The 23,428-nt window shown below is 36.9% G+C and overlaps 1 pseudogene; it reads right to left on the minus strand.

Annotated features, from left to right (window-relative positions):
• The window catches only part of LOC129404923 (uncharacterized), a 103,077-nt pseudogene that overhangs the window by 8,997 nt on the left and 70,652 nt on the right, over positions 1-23,428 (minus strand).

Consider the following 23,428-nt stretch of genomic DNA (forward strand, 5'->3'; position numbering starts at 1 on the left):
ATGATACTGTCATTTGGGCACTGAAGAAGAAAATAAAGGATTAAAAAAGATATTGTGAATGGGAACTTTGGAGTTAAACTGGTAATGGAATGGGAACAATGGGCAACTTGGTATTAGATTTATAGTGTGGCATTGGGTCACTCACAAATTGTGACAGAGTCATTGCCACCGGCAAGCTGCTCATTCAATTGTTAGATATGTTCTTGGTATTGACTGTCCCTCATATGCATCTCATCATTGGGATGCAAACAGTGAACATTAAATAGTAAAAAAAAAGAGGAAGGAAAATAATACAATGTTGGTCTAGTGTAAGAGACTAGCACTTTGCCGGCAGATGCCTCTCTCAATATCACCAAAACCAGATGGTGGGGAAAGGAAATGGACTGAATGTGTCCAGTTATTCTCATCAGCAGTAAGGAATGTATAATGAATGAAGAAGGTAACCCATTTTTTTCAGTTTATATTTTGAAACATATCTTAGGAGGGCTATAGCCACTGTTTATCAAGAATGTTTGTTTATAGATTAATTAGATGGTCAATGGGTGAGGGGGAGTGGCAATTTCAAGAGTGTTAGAGAAAGTTGATGTACTTTAATAATAAAAATAATACAGTGTATGGAAAACCTACTATGTACAAACATTTTCATTTAATTTGTGTAATAATCCTATCATTATTTTTGTTCCGTTTTCTTATTTACTGAGGCACACCAGTGGCATTCCTGATTATGAATTCAGAGATCTCTCATGGCAGAACTTGGGTGATCTGAAGTGCTGAATATTGAACCCAGGTTGTTCAAATTCAAGGACTTTCCACTATACTATCTCTCTGGCCCTGACACTGTTTCTATTATTTATGTGACTTAAAACTCCTACATAATGTAAGGAGTGTTAGAGACTGAATTGTATTCATTTCCAATTTGTTTGTTGAAATCTATTTCTCACTCTGAATTTGAAATTAAGTGGAAAAGCATCTCTGCAGATATATTCAGTTAAGATGAGGTCAAACATACATAGACCTTTAGTCCAATATGATTTGGGACATTGGTACATAGAAATACATATAAGGAAAACATTTTGTTGATTACCTCACATCACAAACCACAGGATGACCAGAAGCTAAGATAGAATCCTAGAATAGATCTGTCCTTATTATTAACATATATATCTTTTAGAGTGGAGGTATGGACCAAACTCAGCTGTGCTTTTAGGACTTACTTTTGACCCTATGCTCAGTAATCGTTCCTTGGCATTGTGTGGTCCCTATATTGGGTGTTTGTTAGAAATGCAAGTCCTCCAAGACTGGTTTGAAACCTTGGAATCAGGAAGTGGGTGGGATACAGACATCACCATTGAATGAGCCCTTAAAAAATTTTACTATACCTCAAATTCTGTGGGCCACTGGTTTAGGGAATGGAGTTCAGTCATGTATGAAGATTGTTGAAGATTTAAGTGTAGTCTAACTCATAGAAAGTAAAAAAAATAATATAGAAGGTATAGTAGATTAAATTTTCCTTGAATTAAAACATGAACAATATAAGTAATGCAAATATATGAGTGTCAGGTAAAATGACAGAGACAAATGACTAGAAAAATTATTCTAATCATTTAACATATTAAAATGAAAACACATATAATGTAACACAATGGAGTTGCAAAATCATCTTCTTCAAACTAAAAATTTAAGGAGATATTTTTAGGGAAAAATATCTATGCAAGACATAATTGGCTAACATGTCTAAGATAGTGAAAAACATTCAGCCAAAACAATAGTGCAGCGGCCAGGGTGCCGGCCTTGTGCGCCCAACCTGGGGCTGGGCACCAGCATCACATATGGCCCCTCAACCACTTCCAGAAGTGAACCCTGAATGCAGAGCCGGGACTAAGCTCTGAACACTTACTCTTGTGCTCGCATACTCCTGTGCTTACTCTGTCTGTGGCCCCAAAGCAAACAACAGATGAAGTAAAGAAAAGCAAAAACAACCCCCCCCAAAAAAAGAAACAAACAAATATTACATTCCTGGGGTTTATGAATCACACAATATTACAGCTATGTCATTTTTTTGGGAGGGAATAGAACCCAGCAATGCACAGGGGTTACTCCTGGCTTTGTACTCAGGAATTACCCCTGGCGGTGCTCAGGGGGCCGTATGGGATGCTGGGATTCAAACCTGCAAACACCCTACCTGCTGTGCTATGGGTCCAGCCCAATCTGTGTCATTATTTGTGTTTAAAGCCCACAGTGACATAGAGCATGTTTGCTGATAGCATACCTACCCCTTCTTACTATAAGGGGAAGAAAAAAGAAATTAGAAGCAAATGCTTAAAAACATGAAAAAAATTACTATAACATTAAGTCTCAGATGTGCAAGTAACACCATCTAGAGCCTTATCCATTTTTCCTGGCAGACATTTATCCAAGCAGGGACAATCATACGTGTATCTGAACAAAGTAATAAGAGCCAGGGACAGACACTTCATGCGGCTTAAGAGATCAATAACCAAGAAGACTTCACTCTAATCCACAGACATGCACCAAAGGGACAGAAACACTTATTTACAAGTCCACTGTGGTGGTCAGAGAGTCTGTCCTGGGGTTAAGACCCATACACTGCTGTTAACCAACCCCACCACGTGCTCCCCCAAGTATTACCATATGCATTCCTGGAGGAACCGGGGCACGGGGTGGCCCAGTTACTCTCCTATGAGGCAGGCCCTCAGCTGCATTGCATTGTTGGATCCTCACATTGAATAGTAGTCGGGCTGGCAGAGAATTTCTCAGAAGCTTTTCAAGGCCTCTTGAGCACTGCTAGGGAATTTCCCCCAAATAAAAATAAAATAAAAGATCTCTCAGTAGACCTGAGAAGATACATAGATGGGAACAAAAATCACTGTATCACTGTCACTGTTGTCCCGTTGCTCATCGATTTGCTCGAGTGGGTGCCAATAACATCTCCATTCGTCCCTGTCACGTTCAGGGTCAGGGGAACAAAGCCCATTATTGTTACTGTTTTTGGCATATAGAATACACCACAGGTAGCTTGTCAGGCTCTGCTGTGCAAGATTCTGCATCGCTCTCTTCCAGGAGATTTGTTTTATAGACTCTGGATCTTGGCCATTGATGAGATTACATGGCACCGGGGCAGTTTGTGGGTGTGGCTGCCAAGCTACTGGAAAACTGAGAATCTGATTGGAGGAGGCCCAGTCCCAATCTGAGCAGGCTTGGATATTTCAGCCACGGGTCCTGCATCCCTGGGTTCCTCTGCAGGTTCCTTCATGGGTAAGGCTCATCTGAGCGTGTGGAGAGTGGCCTTGAGTATGGCTGCAGATGGGTTCTGGAGGTTTTCAGCTGCTGGGGCTATAGTTGGGGAGGGGAGGGAAACTCAATCCGCCCCCTTCGAAGGGGCCCCTGTGAAAACAGCCTGTCTCGGGGCCGGAGATTCTGCCAGGAACAAAATAGTTCTCAGGAATTTTAACACCTCACTCTTATCATTGAACAGAGCAACCAGACAGAGCATTAAAGAATCAAGTCTTAAATGAGGAAGAAATTGAATCAATAAACATTTACAGTATCTTCACTCCCCAACAAAGCTGAATATTCATTCTTGTTCAGTGCACATGGAATTAGCTCCAGGATATGTACATCATGGGACAAGAACTTACACAAAAAAGGAATCCTATCAAATAAATAATGTGCAGCTAGAGAAGATAGTACAGCCAGTATGGCATTTGCCTCACACATAGCCAACCTAGGTTCATTCCCTGGCACCCCAATTGGTCCTCTGAACCCTACCAGGAGTAATCCCTGAACATAGATCAGGAGCAGGTCCTGAGCCTGACAGGTGTGGCCTAAAAATAAAACAAAACCAAAACAATAATATGGCATAACATTTAAGAATTTTATTAATGGTTAAAGATTTTTGAAAAAGAAAGTGATTTAGAATTGTGATAAAATGCCCTGCAATAAAACAGGTGACAGAGGAGTCTTAAATTATATGCGAGACCCGTATATAGTAAAATATACCTCTAAGCTAGATGCAAAGCCAACACTCCCCATCAGTTTAGTTTCTTTCTACACCCCCACTTATGTGTCCTCAATGGTCTCTGAACTTCCTCATTTCAGAAGAATGATTAGTTACACAGGGCATCAGAAAGCTAAGAAAAAATTCTCTCAGGTCTAACAGACTTGGTTTCCAGTCTTCTATTGCTGCTGTTCCTTATATTTTCTAGTTATGGGTAGGTTACATTGCATCAGCAATTCCACATTTGTATAGAATGGAAAGAAGAATAACCTACTTCATAAAATGAGTGACTAGAGATCTTACTGTGAGATAAAAATTCCTGGCATATATTTTTTAGCTTTTTGGGGGATCATACCAGTGAGAGTCAGAGCTTCCTCCTTGTTCTGACTCAGATCACTCCTTGGGGATCCAGGGAACACATGGTCTGCTGGGGATCAAACACAACTTGTGTAAGAAAGTACCCTGCTTGCTGTACCACTGCTCTGGTAACCTATTTGGCATATTTTGATATAAATGCAAACAAGAAAAAGTATGAGGGAATGAACATGAGAGAAAATAGCATTGCTCTCTTTCAAATGTTTATAAAAAATGAAAATCAGGTAGTAAAAATGATTGGCATATAAAGGAAACATAAAACAGAGGGGAAAGTAAAGTGACAAATTAAGACCAAATATATCTGGTATGACAATGCGTGCAACTATGTTCAAATCTCCCTTACAATACTCTATTTGAGTTTGAGATATTCAGCACAGCTGCACATTGTCTACAGGGCAACATGGGAAATGTGACCTGTATTATTTGTGTATTGTGCCCGGATACACAATTGTGTAGATGAGAAAATGACTGACGAGCAAAAGAAGCCACTTCCAAATGTCAATCACAATGGAAACGGGACTGAAAACTATGAACATTTTATTGCCAAACCAACTTGACAGTGCCAATAAGTGACTAATTGAATTAGAAATTCTACTGCTTTACTTCTTGAAGCTACTATTATGAAACAAAACCTTTCGGAACAAAGCCTCTACATAACTCCCTGCAAAGACGGTCTTAATAGGTTTGTGCCTGACAAATTTCACTTGTTTTCCCAAGTAAGGTTTTTCAAGCTCTTCTATTTGCCAGGTGAATTGTTCAGGGCCTCACACCAGAGACGCTAATGGTAAAGATGTGTGAGCGCAGAAGCTAAAGGGCTTTCATACCTTCTTGGGCTGCCAATAATGAGACCGAACAAACCATCTCAATGCTGCTGCAAAGGTTAAGGGACTTAGAAACAACTACATCAGAGCAAAAGATTTTAATTAGCAGAGACTTGGAGTTAGAGCAAATGCTCTTCAAAAGCTCCCTGGGGAAAAATGCCTTTATTAGCAAAGACCCATACCCTGGGGTACCTTTATTTCCCCCGGTTGTACTTCATTTCTTTGTTTTAATTTTTATTTTTCTCTTCTTTCACTTTTCAAATAGCAACTGATAGTAGAGACTTTCCTAGATGTGCTGGTCTCACCACTTTCTTTTCATTTATCCTCTTCAAATCGCAATGGGACCGTTTTAACGGACATTATTTGCCACCCCCTCCCTTTTCTTTCTGGTGGCTCCTTTCCAATACTCCATTTGTTCATCCATTCAAAGGAGTGATAATAAAATCCAGGTCCCTTTTATATTTTTTTCTTAGAGATTTTGCTTTTCTCTTTGTTTCAGTGACTCTTTTTTTTTCTTGTCCCATAATTTTTCCTAGCCAGGAGATATTTGTTCTTAAGTGTTCAAGTAGTGTTATATGGCACACCTTCAGTAACTATGAATTAATCAAATTTAAAATTAATTTTGATTTTCAAATGAATTTCCATTTCATGCTGTCAGTCTATAAGAGTTGATTTTTATTTCTCCTTTGGGATACTCACTTTTTGGTCAGGTTTACTGCATAAGTTAATAACCCAATTTTTGTGATGTAAACTGCTCAGTATGTACTAGAATAAAACTAAGCCCTATAACTTTAAATCTTCAATATTTTTTTCGCCATGAAATTCACAATATATAAAACTAGAGTATATGTGAAATCATATTTTCCCCCAATAAATGTTCTCCTTTTTAATATTAAGGGGGAAAGTCAACATAAAAAGTGTATTAATTCCCTTTACTTGAAATTCTTATGGTAAATAGTTTTCTGTCCAAAACTGAGAAAATGTGCAATATTAATTCTAACCCCAGACTAAATAACTCACCAGTTAAGAGTATCTGTTTCAAAATTATTTCAATAATTCCAAAACTGCAAATAAAAATATGTGTAGTATTTTTAAGAATCACAAGCACTCTGAGATTTATGAAATGGAGAAACTTTGGCCATTTTTCCATTCAGCTATTGCAACCTTGCAAGTTTCTGATGGATTAACGATATGTGTAAATGGCCACAATATAAGTAGGTGGAAAGTTTCAGAAGTCTGGAATGTGTAAGTTTTATGTCAAGTGACTTTGAAATGGAGAACTCTTATAGTTCACTCACAGCAACTTGAAATAGCTATTGACTTATGTTCCAGTTTCAGTTTCTGTAATTGTTTGACTGAAAAATAATAATACACTCAAATTCTTATTTGAACAATTTTTCTGTTGCAATATGGTTTGTTTCTATTACCATGTTTTTTGGATTAGTGTTTTAGCAGTCAGGTAATTCCCAAATGATTTGTGAGTTTTTGATTTTTTTCAGTTATTGAGTTTTAACCTTGTAAATGAAAGATAGGATGGATGACTAATTTTGTACTGGGAAAATTTACAGGAACCAATAAACCATATTTATATGCCCTTCTCTGAGACAATTTGCTACACTTGCTCATTGGGAGCCAATTGGTTATTGCAATAAGTAATTAATTAGCAAAGGATGAAATTTCTATGGGTTCTAAGAAATAGCTATTGAAATATTTCACCCATTTTCTCTTAATTATCAAGATTATGGCAGCTGGTCAATGAGGTGGGCACTGTGCTCTCATTGGGCCCTGCCTCTCAGAAAGATTTGTAGGCAACTTGGAAACCAGGAAAAAACTTGAGATTTTTGATCTATAGTTAGTTGCCACCGTAGATTATATTCCTAAAAATATAGTACTTAATATTTTTTTAATCTGTTCTTGGATAATTGATTTGTTTCTAGATTTTTGCTATTGTGACTAGTGTTATAATGAACACAAGGGCACACATATCTTTCTGAATAGAATGTGTGGGCGCTGAGGGCAGATGCCAGCAATGGAATAACTGGGTCATATGGAAGTTCAATTCTTAGGTCTTTGAGAAGTATCCATATTGTTTTTTTACAAATGTTTGAATGATTGGCATTCCCCTAACCAGAGAATGAGGACTCCCTTATCCCAACATCCACTCCAACATTGGTTGCTTTTGTTATTTTGGACGCTTGCAGGTCTCATTGGTGTGAAGTGATATTCCATTGTCATTTTTGTTTATTTTGCTCTAAACATGAGTGATGCACAGTAATTTTCATCTAACTATTGACCGTCTATATGTCTTTTTTGAGGAAATTTCTTTTATCCACATTTTTTGATCGGGTTGTTTTTTTGTTTTTTAAAAAGTGTTTCATATATATACATATATATATAGAGAGAGAGAGAGAGAGAGAAAGGGAGAGATGGACAGACAGGCAGAGACAGAGAGAGATACAGATACATATATATGTGTATATATATTTATGTAACCATACATATATATGTATCTGTGTATGATTGCATGCACACATATATATGCATATCTGCATCCGTATATATATATACATATGTATATATAAAGTTAACTGCCTGTTGATGAGTAGCAGGCATCTGTTTTCTACCAGTCTGTGAGCTGTCTTTCTATACTGTCTATTTTGCAGTACAGAAACTTCTTAGTTTGATGTAGTCCCATCTGTTTATCTTCACATCCATTTGCACAGCCATTGGCACCGAATCATTGAAGATGTCTCTAAAGTCACTGTCATAAAGGTTTCTACCTTTTTTATGGATATTATGGATTTTATGGATATAGTGGTCTTTAATCCATTTTGAAATGACTTCTGTGAATGAAATGTGATAGTGATCTGAAATCATTTATTTCACTTGGGACTGGCCAATTTTCCTCACACCATTTACTGAAGAAGTTTTCCTTGCTTCACTTCATACTCTGAGTTCTGTTTATATACCTACAAATCTCTCTCTGAATGCTTAAATCTACTTTATGTGTCTGAGATTCTATTTTTATCCCAGTACCACTCTATCTAGATTATTATAGCTTTGTAAGAAATTTTAAAGTTGGACAAACTAACTCTCCTGTCTTTCTTTCTGAGAATTGCATTAGAACAAATAACTGAACAAAGAAACTATGATATTAATCAGTTATCACAAAAGACAATTTTCAAGTAATTTTTCAAGTAATTTTCCACTATATGGGTGTGAGTAAAGGGTATCATGATGAGTAAAGTGAGTCAGAAAGAAAGCGGCAGATTCAGAATGATCTTTCTTATATGTGTGGTATAAAGAAGTATAGTAAAGGAATGACAAATGCCCCAAATCAACAGAATCTGAGAGCTGGTCTATAGAACTGAGTTGACAATGGTGGTGAGACAAGTGCCCACATTGAGGGAATGATTCCTGAGATTCCTGAGTAAAAGATGGAGGGGAAAATAGGCTCTATAGTAGGAGGTGTGATGTTGAAACATTGTATAAATGTTTATACCTTACCATTGACCATATTGTAAATTAGAGTGACATTTTTTAATTATGAATTTCTATATAATTTACAAAATGATTTTGTTGGTAGGAAATATATAGTTTATCAGTGGAAAATAAAGCTTAAATCTAGAAAGAATACATTTGTGAGGGTCTATAAAGGAAAGAAGTGAATAGGTATTATGAACAGGAAAAAGACACCATGCATTAAAAATATATGTATTGGGGCTGGAGCAATAGCACAGCGGGTAGGGTGTTTGCCTTGCATGCAGCTGATCCGGGTTTGATTCCTCTGTCCCTCTCAGAGAGCCCAGCAAGTTACCTAAAGTACCCCGCCTGCACAGCAGAGCCTGGCTGAGCTATACGTACTCAATATGTTGTTACCCAAAACAATCACAAGAAGTCTCACAATGGAGACGTTACTGGTGCCTGCTCCAGCAAATCAATATGGGATGACAGTGATACAGTGCTTTCATTAATAACTAAGTTAATATGTAGTGAATAGTAGACAATTGTATAAATGCTCACTTACTGAAACTATTCTATGACCAGGTCATTATTTTCTTTCAGTCACAGTACCATTAAGTTAACAAAAATCTGCTTTGGTAGTTTGTTAAAAGAATATATTACTTTACTGAGTCTCATTCTTGTTTGAGGTCAAAAAACTCTAGGGTGACATCTTGATGTGCATCTTCCAGTGCTCAGACTCATGTCTAATACTCTCATCTTGAGGCATGGAGACTGATGTTTATCATTAATTATACCTGCAAATTTTGTAGCCTCTGTCTTTCTGGATTTCCTCTCTTGCAAGATTTTAAAATCCAAGTGGCCATTTTGGAAAGTTTTTGAATCAAGAAACTAACAAATCTTTCTTTTCTCTTTTTTCTTTTTGGGTCACACTCAGCAATGCCCAGAGATTACTCCTGAATCATGCACCTAGGAATTATTCCTGACGGTGCCTTGGTGGGACCATATGAGATGCTGGGGAACCATATGTGATGCTGGGAATTGAACCCGGGGTCGGCTGCGTGAAAGGCAAATGTTCTACCCACTGTGCTACTGCTCCAGCCCCAGAAACTATGACAAATCTTTAAGTAGTTAATACTCAGAAAGAAACTTGAGTCTCAGTTTGATAGAAGCAAAACAATTCTTTTCAAAACTGGTGAATTTAGGAGTAAGTCTCTCTCCATCCAAATTGCACTAGACACCATAGGTCTGGCCAATGTCTTGATTGCAGTATTGCCGAGAATAAAGATAAACTGTATCAGGACTTCTAACTCATAAAAACGGACATAAAGTGTATCTGTTCCTTAAAAGAACAGGAAAGATGTTAATATTGTAGTACCATAAAAGATGAGCCATACTAAGGTCATAACATATCTGTAGACCTGGAACCTATGTGGAGACACAATATTGCATAGAATTTACTTGTTGAATGACTGTTTCACACTGAAAGCTATAAATAGTATTGTTGCCCAATTATTATTTCAATATATAAGTAATTATTAGATGTATCTATTAACTTAAAATGAGTAAGACATCTGCCTTTGCCAAAATTCTATTAATCTATTTTTATGTGAAACTTTTGATTCTCACCTCATGTACTTCTGCACCAGCATTAAATGGTGCTTAACAACAGAGAACATTATACAAAAATTACTTAAAATTCTCAAGTCTTATTAAACCTGAAAAGGCACTTAATCAAGAGAACACATGCCATAATACACAAACAAGTCCCATGAGATACTTTAAAATAAAGGGCTTCAAATTTGGAAAATTCTTTGTATCATGCATCCCTCCTGGTGGACCTTACAGAACATGTTGTTTTATTTAAGATTCCAAGAGTTTGTGTAGAAAAAAAAATCAATTTAATTTTGTTAAAATCATGTGTTCACTATTTATTTGCCAGATTTTTTCTTTTTTTCTCTCTTTCCCTTTCCTTCTTCCTTCCTTTCTTTCTTTTTCTTTCTTTCTTTCTTTCTTTCTTTCTTTCTTTCTTTCTTTCTTTCTTTCCTTCTTTCTTTCTTTCTTTCTTTCTTTCTTTGTTCCCTTTTTTGTTTGCTATTAATGTCATGCAAATTTTGTCTTTAGTGCAGAGTGGGTAAAACGTTTCTCTGTTAAATGAATAAAAATTTATTATTAAATACCATAGCTTTAAACTATGAAATCTAAGAGATTGTATTTTATGGTGTGATTTTTTTTCTGGTTTATTCTACGTAACTACCTATGGCACTAAAAGGTACAGTTCTGTTTTTCAGTTTATGTGGCACTGAAATATAATGACTGAATCACTCTTTTATCTTTTTCTCTGTTCTTTACCATTCTTTCCAATTTCCTTAGTAGAAAGTCACATTCTATACTTAAGTTCTTAATGTCTTCATCTTTATTATTACTTTTGTTGTTCTTCTTTTATTACTCTGGCTGTTATAATTCTATGCAGCTCTTATATTCATTTTTAATTCAGAAAGAAAATGATGATTTAATTTTGCAAGTTAAAAGGCTGGACTTGTATACTTTTGCAAGAAGACAGAATTATTCTTAGTAATGCTAAACATTGTTTCTCATATGAGTTTTATTTCTTTAGTGGGATATATAGCCCCAACTGTAGATATGTAGATCCCACATAAGTGGGATATATACAGCATCCCCCTGACAGAGGGGCTGGAGCTATACCACATCAGGTTGCCACCTGCCTTGTGCTTGGCCTTCAATTCCTGACATTTCACATAGCCCCAGAGCCAGAAAGGAGAAGACCTGAACATTGCTGGGTGTGGCTTGAAATCAAACAACAACAAAAACAAAACATATTTACTTAACATTCAGGTAATAAATATATACATAGTCATAGAAATAAGGACAGTTTTCAGTTTTCTTATAGATCACAGTTGCTAATGACATAAAACCAAATGGAAATTATAAACATATATGAATATTAAAGTAAATCAAAATACATCATTAAACTTGTATCACTTGTACTTCCATTGTTCTTTGATTTGCTCGAGCGGGCGCCAGTAACGTCTCCATTTGTCCCTGACAAGAGCTAGTGCAGCTCAATAATATCTGTTTGCTCCAGGAACAGGAAAAGCCTCAGATCAGGGATTTGGCAAATAAATCTGACCATCTAGTTGGTGGGCAGCCACGAGGTCTTCTGACATCCCGTGGAATCCAGTAAGTAACAGCTCTAATCCAGCAGTCGTCTCTGAATCGCATTACATAACCAGCTCATCTGATTTTGATGCCTTGGCAAACGAGACAGCATCCCTGATTTTTGACCATCGACGGAGGTCAGAACTCGGGATTCCTTCTTTCACTTGAGTGAGACATGATATTCCTAGCATAGCTCTTTCAATTCCTCTTTGGGATACCCTAGTAGCATTCTCTTCCTGTTTACGTAGGGCCCAGGTCTCTGAGGCATATGTTAGTGCAGGAAGAACGGTGGAATCAAAAAGATGTGCCCAGAGTAGGAGGTTCTCTGTTCTCTTAACCACTTCTTCGACGCTCTTGAATGCATTCCATGCTGCTCTCTTCCTCCTGCGCAGTTCTGGCACCAAGTCGTTCCTCATGTTGACTTCTCGACCCAGGTACACATAGCTGCTGCATTCGGAGATGTTCGTTCCATTGAGAGCAAATAGAGCTTCAGTTAAAGATTTATCTTAATGTTTATCTTAAATGTGCTTATCATGTTTACACATGTCATGTTAATAGATTAAATGTTATTTTAAAGTCATTTTATAAATGATATTAAAATCAAATAAATAGTCATTAAACTCAAAAACAAGAAAAGTATGCTTTTTGCACTCAGCATTTGCCTAGTATCTGCTATGCCCTGTAGAGTGGTAAAAAGCATAATGGAGAAATCAGAATAGTATAACATAAAGTTCCTACTCTTAAAAACAGTACAATCTGGTTGATAAGACAATACCAACATTTAAAAGACAAAGTTAATCTAAACATAGCAGGATCATTTTTTAGAAGTGTTTTAGAATTTAATGAAACTACTACAGGAATTGAGACCAACCCTTCATCAGTCTTTATCATGAAATGGAAACTTTTAAGAAGATGAATTAAAGTATTAAAAGGTGAGTGGAACTTGACATACAAAGGAAAAATTTAAAGCATATATAACAAAAACATTAGAAACTGGTACCAGAAGTATGCGTTGGGGCTGTAGAACAAGCCCCAAGCACTTCTGGTTGTGGCAAACCCAGCAAACAAAAGAACAAACAAAAATAGTTTGATGGAGATGACTAGAAAAATAGAGAAGATAGATAAGTAGAAGTCTGATGAAGATTAAGATAGGGTAATTTAGATGGATCGGAAATGTTGCTAGACAAAATGTGAGCGTCAAAGGAGATCTTTGATTTTTTTTTTGTTTTGTTTGTTTGCTTGTTTTTGTTCGGGGGCCACACCACATGGTGCTCAAGAGTTACTCCTGGAAGTTCTTACAGGACTATTAGAAACATTAGTATCAATCTAGGTGGGCCACACACAAGGCAAGAGCCCGACCCACTACTATCTCTTCCTTAAGGAAGATCTTTGAGCAATGAAATGGCTTGATAAAGGTGACTCTGAATACGTTTTTGTAGAGACTGGAAAGATTGGGCATTGGAGACAATTGAAAATAAATCATGGGTTGGAACTAAGTGAAGTGAAGTTTGGTAGTAGAGGAACTATTTCAAGTCAAAGATATGATTTATCTGTGTAGGAAATGTTCATTAAACTGTATCACTGTATTACTGTCATCCCCGTTCGCAGATTTACTGGATCGGATGTCAGTAATGTCTCCATTCATCCCAGCCCGGAGATTTTAGCAGCCTCTCATTACTTGTTTTTCCGAATGATTGAAGACTCTTTTTAGGGTCAGGGGAATGAGACCTGTTATTGTTACTGTTTTTGGCATATCAAATATTCCACGGGGAGCTTTCCAGGCTCTCTGAGAGGCATATGTATATTTATATTTCCCTTTATGATGATGTGTCCAGGATGTGTTTACTCATGCGTGAGGCTTGGCATGAGCATGTGGAAAGCGAGCTGGAACATGGAGGCAGTGTGGTAGTGGAGGTCGGCTACAGGGGCTGGGGCCATTGGGGTGGGGAGGTCCTCACTCACCCCCCTCTGGGGTGCCCCTGGTGCAGAGTCCAGTGGCATAGTTATGGGGGCCTTATGTTATGCTCCTTTCGGGAGAAGCAGCCAGGAGTTCTGGAGGGTGGCAGATGAGGAGATTATTTTGCACCAGCAGGAGGTGGCTTATGAGTGTGAACCCTGGGTCTCTGGAGATTGGGGTAAGCAGGCAGAGGAACTCTGCTCCCAGGTCCTGTTGAGTCCAGAGTCCAACATCACAAAACATATATGTGATCATCACTAGATCACTAGATCACTGTCATCCCATTGCTCATCGATTTGTTCGAGCGGGCACCAGTAACGTCTCTCATTGAGAGACTTATTGTTACTGTTTTTGGCATATCCAATACGCACGGGTAGATCAAAGTGTATGTACCTGTGTGTATATTTCACCACCAGTTCACCCAAGGATTCTATTCTTTTTCTAAATTAGATAAAGGAAATAATAAAAAGAAAAAGAAAAGTACCGAAATGGAAATTCCAATATAGTTTGATGGACAAGATAGCTGAATTATACAAACAGCAAATTCAAAGTGTATTCTGCCTCAAAGAAATCAACTGCACTTTCCAATCTAGACTTTTGTCTAGAAAATAAAGAAAGCTAGAAAGCAGGTCTGAGATAGAAGCAGAACTTACACACTGTGGGAATTCCTAAGTCACCAGTAATTCCCAGTGAAGCAAAGACCTGTATACTTATATGCGCAATATATGCAATGCATACATATAATCTCTTATATATTATCCCCAACCCCATTTTTCAAGTGTGTATGTGGGGGAGACATACCCAGGCTAGCTCAATTCTTACTCCTAGATCTGTGATCAGGGCCCACTCGAGCTGGTAGTGCTCAGGGGGAATTTAAGAGGGGTCAACAGCACAAAAGTAGAGTGTCTTACCCCCTGTACTTTCTCTCCAGCCCCATTCCCCATTTTTTTTCCAAAAAGATCTGCTTGTGTAGTGGCCATAAATAAACCCAACCTGGCTTTCTTAGCTTCTGTTTTTTAGATTAGTTTCTACCAGTATTCTCCCAACAAAAGTTAGTCACAAACTTATTTTTTTATCTTTATTATGCTGTTTCATGGTGTATTTGATATGTCAAAAGCAGTAACAAGAAGTCTCAAAATTGAGGCATTACTGGTGCCCACTTGAGCAAATCGATGAACAATGGGAGGTCAGTGCTACAGTGCTACTATGTTGTTGTTGTTGTCAAAACATTTGTCTGATGTTTGCTAAGTGCTTTATAACTAGTCAAGTCCTGCAGTACCTTCTCCCTGGCAGTTCCCACTTGGGAAACGGGATCAGGAAAAGAAACTTTACAGGCTGTGGTCCTTTCTCAGATCTTGTTCTTTCATTCTTAAAATTTTTAATTTGTCTATGTCAAATTAACTTAGTACAACTAATATTAATTTAAAGAAATTTAAATTCAATGAAATTTATATTTCATTTAATAGACAGAATTAAATTACAATGTGTGAAAGTAGTAAAATGAGGCTCAAATACATTGAGGGATCAGCTAAGAATGTGTCTTGTTCTCAAATTTGCTGTGTGAAGTTTCTTTTTTATAAAAAGCAGAAAACAGTCATTTGACTCAATGTTAAGTTTCTGAGGATTAGGTCTTTTTTCCCCATCTTTGTCTGCCCTTTCACTCTGGAAGTTGGGTGCAGAGACATCCATGTCAATCCCCGGTGACACATGGGGAATGTTGCTCTTTTATCAAAGAATAGGAAGTAAATGCACTATAATGACTCCTGAAAAAAATCCATAGTCTTGTATGACAGATACAATATCAAGGAAGAACAGAGGTATGGAAACATGCAGCTTGTCAACACGCTCCATTTTCATTGAAATAAAAAGCACATTTTGTTTGTGTTTTGTTTGGGGGCCACACTCAGCAGTACTCAGGCTTATTCCTGGCTCTGTGCTCAGGGATCACTCCTGACTGGTTCGGGGGACCATATAGGATGCCAAGGAATGAATCCATGTTGCTCAGTGTGGAAAATAAGATCCTCATTTTCTGTACTATCTATCTGGTCCTAAGAATAACATTTTAAAAAGCAAGAACAAATGATCAATTTCTTCTAAAAATAAATGGCAACAATTAAGCAGACGTCTTTAGGTCCTCTTACCTAGGTAAGGGTGCCATAGTACCAAAGATTGAACAATGGTAGTGGACCTCTCACTTTTATTTAGTGGTTGTGTTTTTTATGGGGCTCTTTGTCGCACATTATCTCATTTTAGGCATTAGGTAAAAGGACCTGTGTGGCCATGGAGAAGAACAACAGAAAGTGCACAAACATGCAATGGGTACACATCATTCTTAACTATAGTGCATCAACAAAAGACAACTACTTGTATGGGAATGCGAGTATTGTAAAAGGATACATGAGGCTGACCCAAGTTCAATTCCCAGCCAGCACTCACCCCATGGTCCCAGACATGAGGGAGTGCAACTCTGAAAGACCCCAGGCTCTACGCTGTAGTCATGTAGTCATGGTGGTCCCAGCACCACAGGGCTGAATATACAGCCCCCTTGGCCTCTCAAATTCTTCTCTGGCCAAATGGCCAAAAATCACCTGAGGGGCCCCAGGGCATACTGAGCACCTTATAGAAGGCATCCTCCTACTCCCCAAAAAATAAATTTGCAGAAAATAGTATACTTTATTTGAAGTCAAAGATGCAATCACTTTATGGTCATTAAAAATAATTTTATAGGATAAATGATGATTTACTGAACTGGATTTGATAATGCTTCTTTCCACAGATTATCTTTTCTTTCTAATTTCTTGCTGACATTTAATTTTTTTATTGAGATAAATGGACATACCATATTCATTTTCTGTATACAACTTAATAATTCAATATGTGCATGTACTGTAAAAAGATCACTTTATTAAGCATAGCATCAGTCAGCATACATAATGAAAATATTTTTCTTATGGTGATAATGTTGTGTGTGTGTGTGTGTGTGTGTGTGGTTACCCCTCGCTTTGTGCCTGGTAGTGATCCTGGGACCATATGTGATACAGGGGAAAAAACCAGGGTCTGCTATGTGTGAGTAAAAGCTTTAAGCACTGTGCTAGCTCTCTAACACTATGATGAGAACTTTTAAGAAACTTTTAGATATGCAATGCAGAATTCTTATCTATAACTTTCATTCTGATTTTACATCTCCATTATTTATATATTCTGTAACTAGAACTTTGCAGTTCTTGATCTCCTTTACCTTTTCTCTCATTTGTCCCCGCTGCCTTAGAACTACCAATCTTTTCTCTGTATCTACAAGTTTACATAAATGTAGATTCCACATATAAGAGAGAACATAGAATAGTTATCTTATTCTGTCTAGTTTCTTTTAATTAGAATAATGTTTTATGCATACTATTGCAAATGGCAAAATTTCATTATTTTGATGGCTCATATTCCACTATATGTACATATATAGGCACATGAATGAACAAACATGCATACGCCATATTTTCCTAATTAATTTATCTTTCAATAAACACAAGTTGCTTCTGTGTCTTGGCTGTTGTTAATAATGCTACCACATGACACGGAACTAAGCAATCTAGTAAAAACAGAGATCAACAAATGGGACTACATTAAACTAAAAAGCTTCTGCACCGCAAGAGATACAGTGACCAGAATACAAAGACTATCCACAGAATGGGAAAGGATATTTACACAATACCCATCAGATAAGGGGTTGATATCAATGGTATATAAAGCACTGGTTGAACTCTACAAGAAGAAAACATCCAACCCCATCAAAAAATGGGGCGAAGAAATGAACAGAAACTTTACCAAGGAAGAAATACGAATGGCCAAAAGGCACATGAAAAAGTGCTCTGCATCACTAATCATCAGAGAGATGCAGATCAAAACAACTTTGAGATACCACCTCACACCACAGAGACTAGCACACATCCAAAAGAACAAAAGCAACCGCTGTTGGAGAGGATGTGGGGAGAAAGGGACCCTTCTTCACTGCTGGTGGGAATGCCGACTGGTTCAGCCCTTCTGGAAAACAATTTGGACGACTCTCAAAAAATTAGATATTGAATTCCCATTTGACCCAGCAATACCACTGCTGGGAATATATCCCAGAGAGGCAAAAAAGTACAATCGAAACAACATCTGCACATGTATGTTCATCGCAGCACTGTTTACAATAGCCAGAATCTGGAAAAAACCCGAATGCCCCAGAACGGATGACTGGTTGAGGAAACTTTGGTACATCTATACAATGGAATACTATGCAGCTGTTAGAAAAAAGGAGGTCAAGAATTTTGTAGTCAAGTGGATGGGCATGAAAAGTTTCATGCTGAGTGAAATGAGTCAGAAAGAGAGAGACAGACATAGAAAGATTGCACTCATCTATGGTATATAGAATAACAGAGTGGGAGACTAACACTCAAGAACTGTAGAAATAAGTACCAGGAGGTTGACTCCATGGCTTCGAGGCTGGCCTCACGTTCCGGGGAAAGGTCAACTCAGAGAAGCGACCACCAACTACATTGTAGTCGAAGGCCATGTGGGGGAAGGGAGTTGCGGGCTGAATGAGGGCTAGAGACTGAGCACAGCGGCCACTCAACACCTTTATTGCAAACCACAACAGCTAATTAGAGAGAGAAAACAGAAGGGAATGCCTTGCCACAGTGGCAGGGTGGGGTGGGGGGGAGATGGGATTGGGGAGGGTGGGAGGGACACTGGGTTTACGGGTGGTGGAGAATGGGCACTGGTGAAGGGATGGGTTCCAAACTTTGTATGAGGGAAGTATAAGCACAAAAGTGTATAAATCTGTAACTGTACCCTCACGGTGATTCTCTAATTAAAAATAAATAAATTAAAAAAAAATTTAAAAAAAATTAAATGAAATGAAAGTTAAAAAAACCAGAATTTAAATTCTTGTAAATATAATTTTCTCAGATAATTACTCAATATTTTTGTGCATATAGAGTGGAAATATTAACATTGTATATTTAGAAAAATAGAGGTAAATACCAGAGGAAACTCTAATAGAGCTGAAACTAGTACTTCTGTGCAGAGGGAAAATGTGATGGAAGGAAGAGGAATGTGGGTTTTTTTTTAAAAAAAACCTTCATAAGCTTTATAATACTGATGGATATTTTTTTCAAAAGCCATGAATTAGTTTGAAGAGTTAAAATTAAACCTTAATAAAATTGTGCGGAATGAGGAAAAAAAATAATGCTACCACAAACCTAGGATTTCATTTTTCATCTTTTTCAGTTATAGTGTTCTTCTCTTCTTCAGATAAACACACAAACATGAAAACATTGCTAGCATGGAAGCATATGGGAGTTCTATTTTTTGAATTTTATTTAAAATTCGGAGCCATCCTTACTAGTGCTCAGAGATTATTACTGCCATGTGCTAAGGTACAGTACCAGTAATGCTTAGAAGATCATGTGGGGCGCTCAGGTTCAAACCACTGTCAGCGTACATAAAGTGAGTGACTGAATTCCTAAACTATTTCTTCTGAATTCTGGTTTTGATTTTGGAGGAAGCTCTCTACTGTTTCCCATTTGTAGCAGTGTCAGTGGATGTTCTCATCAACAGTGTGCAAAGGTTCCTTTTCTTCACATCCCCCCTCATGCATGTCACTTACTGTCTTTTTGATAATGGTCTTTCAAATAGGTATGAAGTGATATCTAATTGCAGTTTTGATTTGCATTTCCCGATGACAAGTAATGTAGAGAACATGTTCATGCAACTGTGGGTTTTCTAGTTGTCTCCTTTGCAAAAGTCAATTCCATTTCTCTGCCATTCTTTCCTCTGGGAGGGGCTTCCGTACGATTCTCAGCCAACTGGCTCAGGAGTTCAGGGCAAGGGCTGAAAGACAAGGTGCTGATAGGAATTGTGGGGTTCTGGGCGCTACCTGACACCCTGCCGGCAGTGTTCAGGATCTCCAGGGCCATTTTGAATAGTGCCTAGGGGCCTCCAATGCTGCGGCCACTAAGGTTTGGGGCATTACGTGCTGCCTGGAGTTAAACCAATTCCATGCTATTTTGGTGGCTAAAATGTTTTAATGTCATTTGAAGAATTGTGATGTCTCCAACTTGTTTTTGTTTTGTTTTGCTTTCTCTTGAGGTTCTATACATATTAGAATTATCTGTTGTTTATGAAAAGAGCCATTGGAATTTTGATGCAGATTGTCTTGAATCTGTAGATTGCATTGAGTTCTGTGGGCATTTTAAATTTTCTCTAACTTATGATGGTAAATTAGATTACACACCCGAAAGGCAGAGCCTGTCAAGCTACCCATGGCATACTCGATTGCCAAAAACGAGGGTCTTCATTCATCTGACCCTGAAAGAACCCCCAATATGCCATCAGGCTACACTAGCACTTGACTGGGACGAATGGAGATGTTACTGGCACCCGCTTGAGCAAATTGATGAACAACAGGATGACAGTGACAGTGATGATGGTAAAACATTTTAAAATTTATTTGCCTTTTTCAATTTCTTTCATCAATGTTTAAGAATATCATCAGTGTATGAGACTTTCCCCTCCTTGAGTAAATTTATTTTTAGGTGTTTCATTCTTTTCAGTGCAATTGCAAATGAGACTTCTCTTTATTTCTCTAGTGACCATATTTGTATAGAAGTGCTACCAACTTTTAAATAGTAACTTTGTACCTTACAACTTTACTGAATCTTTCTGTTAGTTCTAAGGTTTTTGGTGGCAGCCTTAAAGTTTTCTACATATAATATTATGTTATCAGCAAATAGTGACATTTTTACTTCCTTTCCTAGTTGGATGCCTCTTTTGTTTTTCTTTCTTTCATAGTTATCTACTCTGATTAGTACTTAAAGTATCACATACAATAAAAATAATAATGAGAATTCTTGTCTTGTTCCTGATCTTAGAGGGAAAAATTTAATTATTCACTATTAAGTATGATACCAGTAGTGGAGACTTGTTGCTATTTATTATGTTAAGTCATGTTTTATCTATACCCACTTTGTTGAGAGTTAAGATGATCATAATTTTTATTACTCATTTTTGTTCATTTAATGTGTTACACTGATTGATTTGTGAGTGTTTAATAGTCATTGTATCCCTGAAATAACTCACAATGATCAATAGCACTTTTAGTGTAAAGTTGAATTTTTTTTTTGCATGTATATTTATCTGACAAACTGGCCTGTAATTTTCTTTTCATGTGTCATTCTTCTCTGATTTTGGTGTCAGAGCAATGATGCCCTATGAATGCAATAAATAGCATTTTTGAAGCAACAATTTTAATGGAAACTATTTTCATTAAAATGCGTTAAAATGACATTAGTATATCTATCTTATATTTATACCTTTCATGCCTGCCAAGCCACCTGGCCCATACTTAATGCAAATAAGTTGTATGTCAAACTTTACTTATCAACTTAAAAAAATCAGACTTCATATTTAACAAATGTTTAAGAAAACAATCCTTTAAATGCTTATTTCATACTAGTGCCATGTCAAGAATTGAGAATATGATTGTAAGCCAAAGTATATTATTTATCATCATGCATTAAATAAATCGAAAAGAAATATGCATGCTACAAAGTAAAATTAATAAGAATATTTAACAGTATAATTAATCTAATTAAATAGATCAAAAAAGAGCTAAGAAATGAAAGCAAAGAAGAATTAATTATGAAATGTAGGAGAAAATAAAAATATTTCAAATTACGTAATAGCAATTCTGAAGTTACTATGGTGGCAGGGGAAATAGTGTGCCAAGTAAAGATACAGAAAGAAGGAAAAAGCATGGGCATATTTCTTCAGAGATACATTAGATACTGTGATAAGTGCTAAGGTCTTGAAAGCTCTTATCTTAAAAAAAAGATTAGTCCTCCAACGTTTATCAAGTAAAATGTACTTTGATATATGTCACAAAGTGAGAATATAGGTAAATTCTTTTCCCACAAATGTGGGAGTAGTTGCAAACACACAAGCAAAAAATAACCACAAAAGTACATAATGACACAAAATAACTTGAGCATTTTGCAGAAAAATATTGCTGAACTTAGCAGAAGAGTGGAAGAGTGGGAAGTTGTTATAATCTGGTTCAAGGCATTTTTACAAATCCATCCCCACTCCCGACAACTTGGTAGAATTCAAATTATGCCAGATCAAAACAAATCATTATGAACAGAAATGGTTGCTTCCCTTCAAGGAGGCTCCCTTGGTTTGTAGTGGTGGCTGATACTCATACAAACTGGCAGGAAAGATCAAAGTCACTCAGAGTGATTAGTAGTTTTTGGGAACCAAGTATCTAGGAACATGTTTGAGTCTATGTTTCAGCTGATGCACAAGAGACTTATGCAGCCCACACACATCCAACCAAATCAGAGCATGGATAGTCATGTAACATTATTCATTAGCTAAAGGACATGGACTGTCTATATATGAAACCATGGCAGAAAGGTAAACATTATGCAAACTTAAAGAAACTGGAAACATTAGACTTGATATTTTATCATCCAATTTTTGTAAAATGTCCAGAGAATACAAATTTATAGACAGATAATAAATCACTCATTCATCATGAGTATCAGAATTACAGTAAACAGGTAAAAGAGAGATTTAGCATTTTATCAAGTTGTTCTAAAATTTGATGATTGTTAAATAACCACAAATTTTCTGGCAATCACTGAATTATACAATCACAAAGGGTAACTACTGCATGTAAGTTATATTATAATAAAGCTGTTGAAAGATAAGTGCAGAGGAGAACTTTTTAATGGGTGATAGATAAGAAATTGGGTATAGAGAAATGGTTGGGGATAAATCGCACAAATCCAGATTAAAGATGAGGTGAAGTTCCATTCATACACAGATGCAAAATTAGAAATGGCAATAACCCTTTCTTTCTTTTCCCTCATGTTTCTTTTCCCTCACTACTGGGTTTTAAATTCTTAGTCACTAAAGGTGAGTTAGTTTTCTATTTTTAAATAGTTGTTGCAAGTACCAAAAGTAGATCCTCCATCTGTCAAAACATCCAGGATTCATTGTACGATTGATAATTTTCTCAAGAATTGTAAAAACTCAGCAGAAAATGTTAAAAACAGTTTTCTCTTTGAAACTATCACTGCTCTTTAGCAATGACACCAAGAAAAGCAAATGCTTTTGTAGGCCCTGTATTAGAAACGGGTTGTATTATATTTTGAGAAAGAAAATAAAACCAACCAGATGTACTGTTTTGAACTTTAAAAACTCTGAATGTATTTTCACCCAAAGGAAATATAACTGATAACGATTTGCCAAACAAACAAACAGAACTATTAATAATGGAAAAAATTCAGGATGTTGGCAATTTCCTTGAAATAACAGGAAAGACCTTATTTACTATGATCCTGTTTGTTTCACCTGACACAAATAGAGTGGGAGTTGCTAGGTGAGAATGACATCATGGTGATAAGTCACCTCAAACAGTAAACACATTTTGGTACTCAGTTCTAGTTACTGCCTTTAGAATGACTATTTTATCTTAGATTTGCTTTTATGACTTTATGACTTTATATCAACATGTGGTCAACAAAAGGAGTATTTCAAGACCACAATTTCCCTAGAATTAAGATCGGAGAAACT

Source organism: Sorex araneus, chromosome 5, assembly GCF_027595985.1.
Source record: "Sorex araneus isolate mSorAra2 chromosome 5, mSorAra2.pri, whole genome shotgun sequence".
NCBI classification, from domain to species: domain Eukaryota; kingdom Metazoa; phylum Chordata; class Mammalia; order Eulipotyphla; family Soricidae; genus Sorex; species Sorex araneus.